Source organism: Syngnathus scovelli, chromosome 3 (assembly GCF_024217435.2).
Source record: "Syngnathus scovelli strain Florida chromosome 3, RoL_Ssco_1.2, whole genome shotgun sequence".
NCBI lineage: Eukaryota > Metazoa > Chordata > Actinopteri > Syngnathiformes > Syngnathidae > Syngnathus > Syngnathus scovelli.
Genome location: NC_090849.1, coordinates 7,886,675 through 7,901,445, shown reverse-complemented (window position 1 = coordinate 7,901,445; position 14,771 = coordinate 7,886,675). Strand labels below are relative to the sequence as shown.

The 14,771-nt window shown below is 37.1% G+C and overlaps 1 long non-coding RNA gene across 2 annotated transcripts in view; it reads right to left on the bottom strand.

The window, feature by feature from the left end:
• Positions 1-9,246: 9,246 nt before the first annotated feature.
• Positions 9,247-14,771, bottom strand: part of LOC137840171 (uncharacterized) — a 60,709-nt gene continuing 55,184 nt past the window's right edge. Inside the window, exon 4 of one of the 2 annotated variants that reach the window (XR_011086652.1) lies at positions 9,247-11,796. This is a non-coding gene — a long non-coding RNA (uncharacterized lncRNA). The remainder of the gene's footprint in view (positions 11,797-14,771) is intronic. The other variant, XR_011086651.1, reaches the window with a different exon arrangement.

The window sequence follows — 14,771 nt, the reverse complement described above, 5'->3', positions numbered from 1 at the left end:
TGGAGGGTAAAAGAGGAAGACCAACAAGAAGATGGGAGCAAGACATACAGGACTGGTTGGGGACGACAACAACAGAAGCTGGCAGAATAACAGAAGACAGTGCTGTTTCGCAGGAAGGTTCAAGAGGCAACGTCCTACAAGCTGAAGAAGAGAGACTCTAGAGCAGTGTTTCCCAACTACTGTGCCGCGGCATACAAGTGTGCCGTGACGAATCATGAGGTGTGCCGCCCAGTTTCGTCTAATTGGTTCAAAGTGAGAAGCATGTAGTGATAGACAGGGCAATTAAATGCTCTTCCAATAGAGGACAGTGTATCAGTGCGATATGTCTACTCTAGCAGTAGGAAGTTCATAGTTATCCTCGAGTGAGACAGTGCAGGTAATAGCAATGGATAAATATTTGAAAAGAAAAAGTACTCAATCTGACCTGGGTCCTGAAGAAAATTCTGACCCAGTATGTATGGGCAAACTACAGCCCGCGGGCCACATCCGGCCCACGGGACCGTTTAATCCGGCCCGCCAACCCTAAATAAATTGTATTATTAAACGTTTTTTTGGGTCATTTTGCCTGCAATGACTGCGTTTCCCCAGTAGATGGGGAACCACTCGCCTGCGCATTTACTACCGGAAGCTGTGTCAGAAAGATCGGTGCACACTCACAAGTGCGTGTACGTACTCAGTACGGAAATGGCGCACTCGCGCTCTATTTGTATCAGTGCCGAATTTAGAGAGTGGGCTGTGACGACAGCATTCTTGTAATTTGCGCGCTGAGCTTTCAGATACAGTTTTACGCTAAAGCCACCCACAAACCTTCCCCTGGAATCCTTCCATTAAAATGAGTCGCCCAAGGAAAAGCAAGGTGGACACTGAGTGCCGAGTGTTTAAAAAGAGTGGCCAATTTGGCTCGACGTACGCGACGTGACGTTCAGCCACATGAACATCAACCCGTCACAGATCGAGGTAAACGGATCAACACCTCGGATCTCTCCTAAGAATTGCCACAACAAATTTTACTCCAGACTATGACACACTAGCAAAAAAAGGGAGACCAACAACACTGTTCCCACTGAAAATGAAGGGGAGGCTTTCAAGTTTGTTGTAAAAAAAATGCATTTTGAATATGATCTGTACAAATAGCAGGGATTGAAACTAGCGACCATTCTCATTTTCAAACAATGCAGGATGCTCAAGGACATTGATGCACCACCTGTTTGCAACTAATCTTAACCTGTAAAGTTCTTAAGGCTTACTTTAAGGAAGTGTTTCCTGTTTCCTCACCTCTGTTACCAGGTGTTTGTGAGTTAAAACTCTGCTCTGATTTTCAGATACCCCTCACCATGTTGCCGTTTTGATTACTTTATTTGGATGTAAGTTTTCACCGATTCTTCAAGATGATATATTTGGTCAGAATGTTTGCCCTTTGATGTGATCTCATAAGATAAACATCTTTCATTAATCTGACCTGCAGGCACTGAAGTGATGGAGACTGTTATTCATAATAACAGTGTCGTATTTTATGAGAATCACTGACAGCAGTTTTTCCGTGATTTTTTTTTAATGCTGTTAATAAATGCATTTGTTTTCCAAAAACCTTTTTTGAATATCCATGCTTTACCACCTACTAAAGGCCAAAACCTTTTATGCAATGACCTTTACAGGTTGTTTATATTACTTCACACAAACACTACATCCATCTGCTCCTGGTTCGGCCCTCCGGTCCAAATTTATAACCCAGTTCGGCCCGCAAGTCAAAAAGTTTGCCCACCCCTGCGCTACACCCTCATGGACTATTGACTTTGTCACTCTGCACTGACATCTGGTGGATGTTAAAAATCATTGCTGGCAAACTCTTTTCAGTATAACATTTAAAAGATTCTGTGTTGTTTTTGTAACTGTGCATGGTATTCATTTATTTTTATCCAATTTGAATATGGTAATGGTATCTTGTGTAGTTAACAAATTTATCGGAAAGTCAGTCAGATGTATTATAATAGTAATTATTAAATGAATAATTTGCTATTTGTCATCTACAAACTAAACAAGTCAATTTCTCTCTTTTTTTTCTCTTTCAGAATGGCGACAAAATGATTCGAGCTAAAGTTGTTGCAATCAGGAGTGCTGTTCGAGCGCAGAGCTGGATTTGTGCTGCTGATGGCACCTTGTCCATGCAAGGCCAGCATAATAATGTAACTGTTGCCCTCTGTGACGGCACGAAAGCCTATCGAGTAGTTCTGTTTGAACACTTGGCAGCCGTCGTCACAGAGGGCAACAGTTAAACTTTTTTAAACTTTTTGTCGACGAACGGGGCCTTTTGCTCCTCACTAAACCTGGCTCCAAAATCTTCATCGGGGCGGAAGTGCAGACCAGCCCACAGTTGGAAGAAGAGGCCAGGGCCCTGGTCTACCCCAACTCAGTGGCATCATCTCCTCAGGAAGTAGTGAATAAACTACCTGAGGAGATGGTGTCACTGGATGGCATAATAACTGATGTAAGTTACCACAAATGCACATATACACACATGTGTTTGTGTACACCTGTGAAGACATGATGCATGTGCAATAATGTACATGCATGCAACACCCCCCCCCCCCCCGCACACACATGCACACACACACACACACACACAAAATCATTGAAATCCTCTGTGTAGTACTAAGGTACCAAAAATTATTTTTTTGTCATCGTTAAGGTTGTGTACACAGACACATGACACGCTCATTGTCAAACATAATTATTTTAATTGGGATATCAATTTGGTCCACTTTAGATGCATCCAATCCGCATGGTGCACCAGAGAGGGGACCACCTTGCGCCATTTCGGAGTTTGACACTTAAAAAAGTAAGTAGCCATTTGTACTTCCCCTGTTGTAGCACTTTGCACACATACTTATACGCATTTTTAAACTACCGCAGGATGAAGCCACTGTCAAGATTGGCCTTTGGCGGGAGGCTAATCTCGTCGCATTGAAGGTAGGGGGTTCCTTCCTATTCACCCACCTGAGTGCCCGGATGACCGAGTAATGCTCCACTCTACAACTTACACAGATGTAAAGGTTAGTAAATGGCTTCATAGCAGTGGAATTGAAAAGGTGCTTGCTTATTATTCCCTTTTCCAAGATCAACTGGGATCAGGTTCCCAATCTATTTTTCCTATTACAAACATCCATCCATCCATCCATTTTCTGAACCGCTTAGTCCCCACGGGGGTCGCGGGCGTGCTGGAGCCTATCCCAGCCGTCATCGGGCAGTAGGCGGGGGACACCCTGAACCGGTTGCCAGCCAATCGCAGGGCACACAGAGACAAACAACCATTCGCACTCGCACTCACACATAGGGACAATTTGGAGTGATCAATCGGCCTACCAAGCATGTTTTTGGGATGTGGGAGGAAACCGGAGTGCCCGGAGAAAACCCACGCGGGCTCGGGGAGAACATGCAAACTCCGCACAGGGAGGGCCGGAGGTGGAATCGAACCCGCACCCTCCTAACTGTGAGGCGGACGTGCTACCCAGTGCGCCACCGAGCCGCCCTACAAACAATGGGAAAAAAAAATTAATCCGTTCCAAGACAAAAAAAACGCCTTTTTTAAGATTTATTATTATTTTTTATTATTTGCTCATTTTTGTCCGATCGCGCAATTGCAGCGCTCCACCCAGCGCTCAACCGTAGCGCGCCGCCGACCGCGCAACTGCTCCGCGCTGGTCGCATTATTGTGACAGAGCCTTTACTGAAATTTAGAAAATATTTTTAACGTCCTGATGTACTTTCCAAAATTGAAGTGTACCTTAGTGCGCAGGGAGCTTAATTTGGTCCGATCGTGCAACCGCCCGCAGCGCGCCGGGCGCTCACTTTCGCATTGCTTTAAGAACGTCTTTGTGTTTTAGGATGGCTTTACTGCACCCAATTGCTTTCTTTGGAGGCATGATTAGGGCTTAATACTATCCTCAAAGTAACGAAAATACAATAACAGAGTCAGTCGGCATCTGGGCTGCGCGGTCGGCTTTTCTCGGGTCCTTTCGGCTCATCTCGCGAGGTTTGCCCTCCAAATTTTGTTCGACAACCAAAGCAAAAAAATCTCGAATTTTTCGTTCAAATTCCGATTTGTTCGAGAACCGGGACGTTCCAAAACCGAGGCTCCACTGTACTTGTTTGTACTTAAAAAGATGACTCTTGTGTCCAACCTAATTTATTTGTGATTTCTGACTGAGCTATTTTCTTTCATTGGTTTAACACATTTATTTAAGTCAGTTTCATTTCAGTGTGTTCTTAAGTTTTTATTAAACGCATGTGCATGTTAAATACAGTGTATCTGTAATCTATAATTTCCTTTCCTGAAGCAGAGAGAACTTTTCTCTGATGGTAAAATACTCTCCCAGACTGCATTGTAGCCAAGCTTAGTATCCCACATTTCACAATGCACTATAATCAACATTTAAACCTCATTAACTGGCAAATTTACCACTAAATTCCATTTCTGTTAACATTTAACGTATCTGTACTTTGTTACTTTCCACCTTTGGTAAACGTTGTTTTCCATTCATAAAAACAAATTTGATTTTTTTATTTATTCAACAGGCCTGCAACTCCAGCCTCATCGTCACCGTCTTTGGTATCCTCTATGGGGAAGAGGTGGTGGAGGTTGTGTCTGATTTGGGAGAAGTAACAAGCATCAAGCTTGATATCTGGAAACAGACATTCAGCCAGGCCCCCCATATCCCACAAGATGGGATGCCCATCACTGTCACTCGTATGCAGGGTGACGTGACAAAGATTGCATGTGTGTATGAATGAATAAATGAATGAATTAATTATTAATTATGTTGATGCATAACTGAATGAATTGTTGAAATTAATTGAATGGTTGAAATTAATTGAATGTGTGAAGGAATGGTGATAAATAAATACTAAATTTTCTAACAATAAAGGACACTGATGTGTTCCTTGTATTGATTTGTTAACACTGGGTATCTTTTATTTAATGCGTGTTCCACAACTTCCCACTTACCAAAAATTCCAAATTTGCAAATTAGAAATTCAATCAAACTCTCTACAATTTTGTTTTTCTACTCTAATTTCTACATTTTTCAACCGATTCAACCATTCCAACTTTCAACTGTTCATCTTTTGCCTACCTATTCCACAACTTCCCACTTACCAAATATTCCAAATTTAAAATTCAACCAAATTCTCCAAAATTTCATGTTTCTATTCTAATTTCTAAATTTTTCAACCGATTCAACTCGTTTCAATATCATTCTGCAACATTCCCCAAGTATTTATTCAACTTCTTCACCTTCACACGCAATTTCTTTAGGAATTGAGGTGAAGACCTTCACACTATTGTTATTGCTGTCCTTTATTATTATTATTATTGTGTGAAGGTGAAGGCCTTCACACATTGTTATTCTACTTTATTATTATTATTGTGTGAAGGCGAAGGCCTTCACACATTGTTATTCTACTTTATTATTATTATTGTGTGAAGGCGAAGGCCTTCACACATTGTTATTCTACTTTATTATTATTGTGTGAAGGCGAAGGCCTTCACACATTGTTATTCTACTTTATTATTATTATTATTGTGTGAAGGCGAAGGCCTTCACACATTGTTATTCTACTTTATTATTATTGTAAGGCCTTCACACATTGTTATTCTACTTTATTGTGTGAAGGCGAAGCCTTCACACATTGTTATTCTACTTTATTATTATTATTATTATTGTGTGAAGGCGAAGGCCTTCACACATTGTTATTCTACTTTATTATTATTATTATTATTATTATTATTATTATTATTCAACTTATTCCTCTCACTTTTTTGGCACCTAACTAGTCCTACATGCTTCAACCGATTCACCCCGTTCAAACTTTCACACATTCCAAAAATTCATGGCATGCTTGCTACCATTTTTGTTGTTGATAACATTTACCGTTTTTGTGTAATTAGCAAATTTGTGACTTTTAAATCCCCATTCATTCTTAATGGCAATTTCAACACGAGCCATTTCCCTGCGTGGGTTCGAATTTTACATGTGTCACATTGGGCGTCTCACCATTACACAAACTCACACGACACTGGCTGCAGTTTTTTTCGTCATAAACATTTATCGTTTTTGCATAATTAGTACATTTGTGGTGTAAAATTACGCATTCATTCTTAATGGCGTATTCAACATGAACATTCATCACATTAAGCGAATTCCACCACTTTAAAAAAGAGAACCAATTAGCTCAGGTGGTAACGTGGGCACTTCTTAACTCTAGCCATGTCCCCGTGTGAGTTCGATTCCAACTGTTGGTACTGTTTTTTTTCCTTTTTATTCACTGCTTCTTATTTTTTACGCTTATGATTTGTAACTTGTCATTTTACCATTTATTTTAATAATAACCTTTTTATTCTTCCCGCTTATCATTTGTAACTCTCGTCATTTTCCCATTTATTGTGTAAATAATTTTATTTCCTTTATATTCTTCCCGCTTATCATTTTTATCATTTATCATTTGTAACTTTTGTCATTTTCCCATTTATTTTATAATAATTTAATTTTCTTTTTATTCTTCCCGCTTATCATTTTTATCATTTATCATTTGTAACTTTTGTCACTTTCCCATTTATTTCATAATAATTTAATTTCCTTTTTATTCTTCCCGCTTAAAGTAGAATAACAATAGTGCGAAGGTCTTCGCCTTCACACGCAATTTCTCCAGAAATTGCAATTCTAGTTATTGTGTGAAGGCGAAGGCCTTCACACATTGTTATTCTACTTTATTATTATTATTATTGTGTGAAGGCGAAGGCCTTCACACATTGTTATTCTACTTTATTATTATTATTATTATTATTGTGTGAAGGCGAAGGCCTTCACACATTGTTATTCTACTTTATTGTGTGAAGGCGAAGGCCTTCACACATTGTTATTCTACTTTATTATTATTATTATTATTATTATTATTATTATTATTATTATTATTCAACTTATTCCTCCCACTTTTTTGGCACCTAACTAGTCCTACATGCTTCAACCGATTCACCCCGTTCAAACTTTCACACATTCCAAATATTCATGTCTTGCTTGCTACCATTTTTTTTGTTGATAACATTTACCGTTTTTGTGTAATTAGCAAATTTGTGACTTTTAAATCCCCATTCATTCTTAATGGCAATTCCAACACGAGCCATTTCCCTGCGTGGGTTCGAATTTTACATGTGTCACATTGGGCGTCTCACCATTACACAAACTCACACGACACTGGCTGCAGTTTTTTTCGTCATAAACATTTATCGTGTTTGCATAATTAGTACATTTGTGGTGTAAAATTACGCATTCATTCTTAATGGTGCATTCAACATGAACATTCATCACATTAAGCGAATTCCAACACTATAAAAAAGAAAACCAATTAGCTCAGTTTGTAATGCGGGCACTTCTTAACTCTAGCTGCTTCCCCGTGTGAGTTCAATTCCAACTGTGGGTGATGTTTTTTTTCCTTTTTATTCAATACTTAATATTTTTAACGCTTATGATTTGTAACTCGTCATTTTCCCATTTATTTTATAATAATTTAATTTCCTTTATATTTTTCCCGCTTATCATTTATAACGTTTATCATTTGTAACTTTTGTCATTTTCCCATTTATTTTATAATAATTTAATTTCCTTTATATTTTCCCGCTTATCATTTATAACGTTTATCATTTGTAACTTTTGTCATTTTCCCATTTATTTTATAATAATTTAATTTCCTTTATATTCTTCCCGATTATCATTTTTAACGTTTATCATTTGTAACTTTTGTCATTTTCCCATTTATTTTATAATAATTTAATTTCCTTTTTATTCTTTCCGCTTATTATTAACGTTTATCATTTGTAACTCTCGTCATTTTCCCATTTATTTTATTCATCATTTATCATCATTTATTTCCCTTTTTCATTTTTCCTTTCTTTCATTTCGAATAAAGTAGAATAACAATAGTGCGAAGGTCTTCGCCTTCACACGCAATTTCTCCAGAAATTGCAATTCTAGTTATTATTATTATTCAACTTATTCCTCCCCATTTTTTGGCACCTAACTAGTCCTACATGCTTCAACCGATTCACCCCGTTCAAACTTTCACACATTCCAAAAATTCATGTCATGCTTGCTACCATTTTTTTTGTTCTTAACGTTTACCGTTTTTGTGTAATTAGCAAATTTGTGACTTATAATTCCCCATTCATTCTTAATGGCAGTTTCAACACGAGCCATTTCCCTGCGTGGGTTCGAATTTTACATGTGTCACATTGGGCGTCTCACCATTACACAAACTCACACGACACTGGCTGCAGTTTTTTTCGTCATAAACATTCATTGTGTTTGCACAATTAGTACATTTGTGGTGTAAAATTACGCATTCATTCTTAATGGTGCATTCAACATGAACATTTATCACATTAAGCGAATTCCGCCATTTCTAAAAAGAAAACCAATTAGCTCAGTTTGTAACGTGGGCACTTCTTAACTCTAGCCGGTTCCCCGCGTGAGTTCGATTCCAACTGTGGGCAGTGTTTTTTTTCCTTTTTATTCACTGCTTTATATTTTTTACGCTTATGATTTGTAACTTGTCATTTTACCATTTATTTAAATAATAACCTTTTTATTCTTCCCGCTTATCATTTGTAACTCTCGTCATTTTCCCATTTATTGTATAAATAATTTAATTTCCTTTATATTCTTCCCGCTTATCATTTATCATTTGTTACTTTTGTCATTTTCCCATTTATTTTATAATAATTTAATTTCCTTTTTATTCTTCCCGCTTATCATTTGTAACTTTTGTCATTTTCCCATTTATTTTATAATAATTTAATTTCCTTTTTATTCTTCCCGCTTAAAGTAGAATAACAATAGTGCGAAGGTCTTCGCCTTCACACGCAATTTCTCCAGAAATTGCAATTCTAGTTGTGTGAAGGCGAAGGCCTTCACACATTGTTATTCTACTTTATTATTATTATTATTATTATTCAACTTATTCCTCCCCATTTTTTGGCACCTAACTAGTCCTACATGCTTCAACCGATTCACCCCGTTCAAACTTTCACACATTCCAAATATTCATGTCATGCTTGCTACCATTTTTTTTGTTGATAACATTTACCGTTTTTGTGTAATTAGCAAATTTGTGACTTTTAAATCCCCATTCATTCTTAATGGGGATTTCAACACGAGCCATTTTCCCGCGTGGGTTCGAATTTTACGTGTCACATTGGGCGTCTCACCATTACACAAACTCACACGACACTGGCTGCAGTTTTTTTCGTTATAAACATTTGTCATTCTTGCATAATTAGTACATTTGTGGTATAAAATTACGCATTCATTCTTAATGGCGCATTCAACATGAACATTCATCACATTAAGCAAATTCTACCATTCCACAAAAGGAAACTGATTAGCTCAGTTTGTAACGCGGGCACTTCTTAACTCTAGCCGCATCCCCGAGTGAGTTCGATTCCAACTATGGGTAATGTTTTTTTTCCTTTTTATTCACTGCTTCATATTTTTTACGCTTATGATTTGTGACTTGTCATTTTACCATTTATTTTAATATTAATTTATTTTCCTTTTTATTCTTCCCGCTTATCATTTATAACGTTTATCATTTGTAACTTTTGTCATTTTCCCATTTATTTTATAATAATTTAATTTCCTTTATATTCTTCCCGATTATCATTTTTAACGTTTATCATTTGTAACTTTTGTCATTTTCCCATTTATTTTATAATAATTTAATTTCCTTTTTATTCTTCCCGCTTATTATTAATGTTTATCATTTGTAACTCTCATCGTTTTCCCATTTATTTTATTCATCATTTATTTCCCTTTTTCATTTTTCCTTTCTTTCATTTCGAAAAAAGTAGAATAACAATAGTGCGAAGGTCTTCGCCTTCACACGCAATTTCTCCAGAAATTGCAATTCTAGTTAGTGTGAAGGTGAAGACCTTCACACTATTGTTATTGCTGTCCTTTATTATTATTAGTGTGAAGGTGAAAACCTTCACACTATTGTTATTGCTGTCCTTTATTATTATTATTCTACTTATTCCGCTCACTTTTTTGACGCTTAACTCCTTCCACATACTTCAACCGATTCACTCCGTTCCACTTTTCACTTATTCCAAATATTCATGACACGGCTGCTTACATTTTTTTTGTTCGAAAAATTTTCCGTTTTCACAAAATTCACGATTTTGTGGCATTTTTTTCCCCATTCATTCTTAATGGCAGATTCAACATTTCACATTTTTGTTGTTCCAGTTTGAAATTCACTTATTTCAACACATTCAAATCACATTGGGGACATTCCCAAACTTGCCAAATTCAAAAATTTCACGTTTTCACTTTTAAAATTTGCACAAAATTTTGCAAAATTTCACAAAATTTAGTTTTTCACTTCTAGTTTCTACATTTTTCCACCGATTCAACTCGTTCCAACTTTCAACTGTTCATCTTTTGCCTACCTATTCCACACCTTCCCACTTAGCAAAATTTCCAAATTTTCAATTTTGAAATTCACACCAAATTTTCCCAAAATTTAGTTTTTCCCTTCTAATTTCTACATTTTTCAACCGATTCAACCCATTCCAACTTTATTCACTTTGTTCACCTTATGCTTACCATATTCACCCCCTTCACCCCCACTTCCACAATTCAACCCTTGACCCCCACTTCCAGAGTGGCGGCCATCTTGGATTGACCCTGAAGTGCCCCAATGAACCCGGAATGAACTGGAAGTGCCCCAAATCAAACCGGAATTGACCCCAAATGAACCGGAAGTGACCTCAGGTAAACCGGAAGTGACCCCAAATCAAACCGGAAGTGACCCCAAATCAAACCGGAAGTGACCTTTTTAAACCGGAAGTGACCCCAAATAAACCGGAAGTGACCTCAGCTAGACCGGAAGTGCCTCTAATCAAACCGGAAGTGACCTAAATAGACCGGAAGTGCCTCTAATCAAACCGGAAGTGACCTAAATAGACCGGAAGTGACCCAAATCAAACCGGAAGTGACCCCAAATGAACCGGAAAAGACCTCAGGTAAACCGGAAGTGACCCCAAATCAAACCGGAAGTGACCTTTTTCAACCGGAAGTGACCTTTTTCAACCGGAAGTGACCCCAAATAAACCGGAAGTGACCTCAGCTGGACCGGAAGTGCCTCTAATCAAACCGGAAGTGACCCAAATCAAACCGGAAATGACCATATTTCAACATTAAGTGCCCTAAATACCTACATTTGCGCTAACTTTTGCAAATTTTGCCCGATTAAACCCATTTCAACATTTTAACCCCAAAAGTGAACCTCCTGAAGCCGTTTCTTTCCTTTTGTTCCAAATTTCAGAAACTTTTGGTGCATTTTTTTTTTCTTTTAATTCCCATTCATTCTCTATTAGGATTCAAGATTTGCTCTAACTTCTACATTTTTTAACCGATTCAACTCGTTCCAACTTTCAACTGTTCCTCTTTTGCCTTCCTATTCCACAACTTCCCACTTACCAAAAATTCTCTACAATTTTGTTTTTCTACTCTAATTTCTACATTTTCAACTTATTCAACCCATTCCACCTTTCAACTGTTCATCATTTTCCTACCTATTCCACAACTTCCCACTTACCCAAAATTCCAAATTTTCAATTTTGAAATTCACACCCAATTTTCCCAAATTTCCTTTTTCCCTTGTAATTTCTACATTTTTCAACCGATTCAACTCTTTTCAACATCATTCTGCAACATTCCCCAAGTATTTATTCAACCTCTTCACCTTCACACGCAATTTCTTCAGGAATTGCAAATTCTAGTTATTATTATTATTATTATTCTACTTATTCCGCTCACTTTTTTGACGCTTAACTCCTTCCACATACTTCAACCGATTCACTCCGTTCCACTTTTCACTTATTCCAAATATTCATGACACGGCTGCTTACATTTTTTTTGTTCGAAAAATTTTCCGTTTTCACAAAATTCACGATTTTGTGGCATTTTTTTCCCCATTCATTCTTAATGGCAGATTCAACATTTCACATTTTTGTTGTTCCAGTTTGAAATTCACTTATTTCAACACATTCAAATCACATTGGGGACATTCCCAAACTTGCCAAATTCAAAAATTTCACGTTTTCACTTTTAAAATTTGCACAAAATTTTGCAAAATTTCACAAAATTTAGTTTTTCACTTCTAGTTTCTACATTTTTCCACCGATTCAACTCGTTCCAACTTTCAACTGTTCATCTTTTGCCTACCTATTCCACACCTTCCCACTTAGCAAAATTTCCAAATTTTCAATTTTGAAATTCACACCAAATTTTCCCAAAATTTAGTTTTTCCCTTCTAATTTCTACATTTTTCAACCGATTCAACCCATTCCAACTTTATTCACTTTGTTCACCTTATGCTTACCATATTCACCCCCTTCACCCCCACTTCCACAATTCAACCCTTGACCCCCACTTCCAGAGTGGCGGCCATCTTGGATTGACCCTGAAGTGCCCCAATGAACCCGGAATGAACTGGAAGTGCCCCAAATCAAACCGGAATTGACCCCAAATGAACCGGAAGTGACCTCAGGTAAACCGGAAGTGACCCCAAATCAAACCGGAAGTGACCCCAAATCAAACCGGAAGTGACCTTTTTAAACCGGAAGTGACCCCAAATAAACCGGAAGTGACCTCAGCTAGACCGGAAGTGCCTCTAATCAAACCGGAAGTGACCTAAATAGACCGGAAGTGCCTCTAATCAAACCGGAAGTGACCTAAATAGACCGGAAGTGACCCAAATCAAACCGGAAGTGACCCCAAATGAACCGGAAGTGACCTCAGGTAAACCGGAAGTGACCCCAAATCAAACCGGAAGTGACCTTTTTAAACCGGAAGTGACCTTTTTAAACCGGAAGTGACCACAAATAAACCGGAAGTGACCTCAGCTAGACCGGAAGTGCCTCTATTCAAACCGGAAGTGACTCAAATAGACCGGAAGTGACCCAAATCGAACCGGAAGTGACCATATTTCAACATTAAGTGCCCAAAATACCTACATTTGCGCTAACTTTTGCAAATTTTGAACGATTAAACCCGTTTCTACATTTTAACCCCAAAAGTGAACCTCCTGAAGCCGTTTTTTTCCTTTTGTTCCAAATTTCAAAAGATTTTGGCGCAATTTTTTTTTCTTTTAATTCCCATTCATTCTTTATTAGGATTCAAGATTTGCTCTAACTTCTACATTTTTTAACCGATTCAACTCGTTCCAACTTTCAACTGTTCAATTTTGGTTTTCTACTCTAATTTCTACTTTTTTCAACTTATTCAACCCATTCAACTTATTCAACCCATTCCACCTTTCAACTGTTCATCATTTTCCTACCTATTCCACAACTTCCCACTTACCCAAAATTCCAAATTTTCAATTTTGAAATTCACACCGAATTTTCCCAAATTTCCTTTTTCCCTTGTAATTTCTACATTTTTCAACCGATTCAACTCTTTTCAACATCATTTTGCAACATTCCCCAAGTATTTATTCAACTTCTTCACCTTCACACGCAATTTCTTCAGGAATTGCAAATTCTAGTTATTATTATTATTAAACAACTTATTCCGCCCGCTTTTTTGGCATCTAACTAGTCCTACATGCTTCAACCGATTCACCCCGTTCAAACTTTCACACATTCCAAAAATTCATGGCATGCTTGCTACCATTTTTTTTGTTGATAACATTTACCGTTTTTGTGTAATTAGCAAATTTGTGACTTATAATTCCCCATTCATTCTTAATGGCAGTTTCAACACGAGCCATTTCCCTGCGTGGGTTCGAATTTTACATGTGTCACATTGGGCGTCTCACCATTACACAAACTCACACGACACTGGCTGCAGTTTTTTTCGTCATAAACATTTATCGTTTTTGCATAATTAGTACATTTGTGGTGTAAAATTACGCATTCATTCTTAATGGCGCATTCAACATGAACATTCATCACATTAAGCGAATTCCACCACTTTAAAAAAGAAAACCAATTAGCTCAGATGGTAATGCAGGCACTTCTTGACTCTAGCCGGTTCCCCGTGTGAGTTTGATTCCTACTGTGGGTATAGTTTTATTTCCTTTTTATTCACTGCTTCATATTTTTTATGCTTATGATTTGTAACTTGTCATTTTACCATTTATTTTAATAATAACCTTTTTATTCTTCCCGCTTATCATTTGTAACTCTCGTCATTTTCCCATTTATTGTATAAATAATTTAATTTCCTTTATATTCTTCCCGCTTATCATTTTTATCATTTATCATTTGTAACTTTTGTCATTTTCCCATTCATTTTATAATAATTTAATTTCCTTTTTATTCTTCCCACTTATAATTATTAACACTTATCATTTGTAACTCGTCATTTTTCCTATTTATTTTATTTATCATCATTTGTCATTATTTATTTCCCTTTTTATTTTTCCCATTAATTTCATTCATCATCATTTATCATCATTTATTTCCCTTTTTATTTTTCCTGCTTATCATTTTAACACATCATTTTACCTATGTACTTTATTCATCATCATTTATCATCATTAATTTCCCTTTTTCATTTTTCCTGTCTTTCATTTCGAAAAAAGGAGAATAACAATAGTGCGAAGGTCTTCGCCTTCACACGCAATTTCTCCAGGAATTGCAATTCTAGTTGTGTGAAGGCGAAGGCCTTCACACATTGTTATTCTACTTTATTATTATTGTGTGAAGGCGA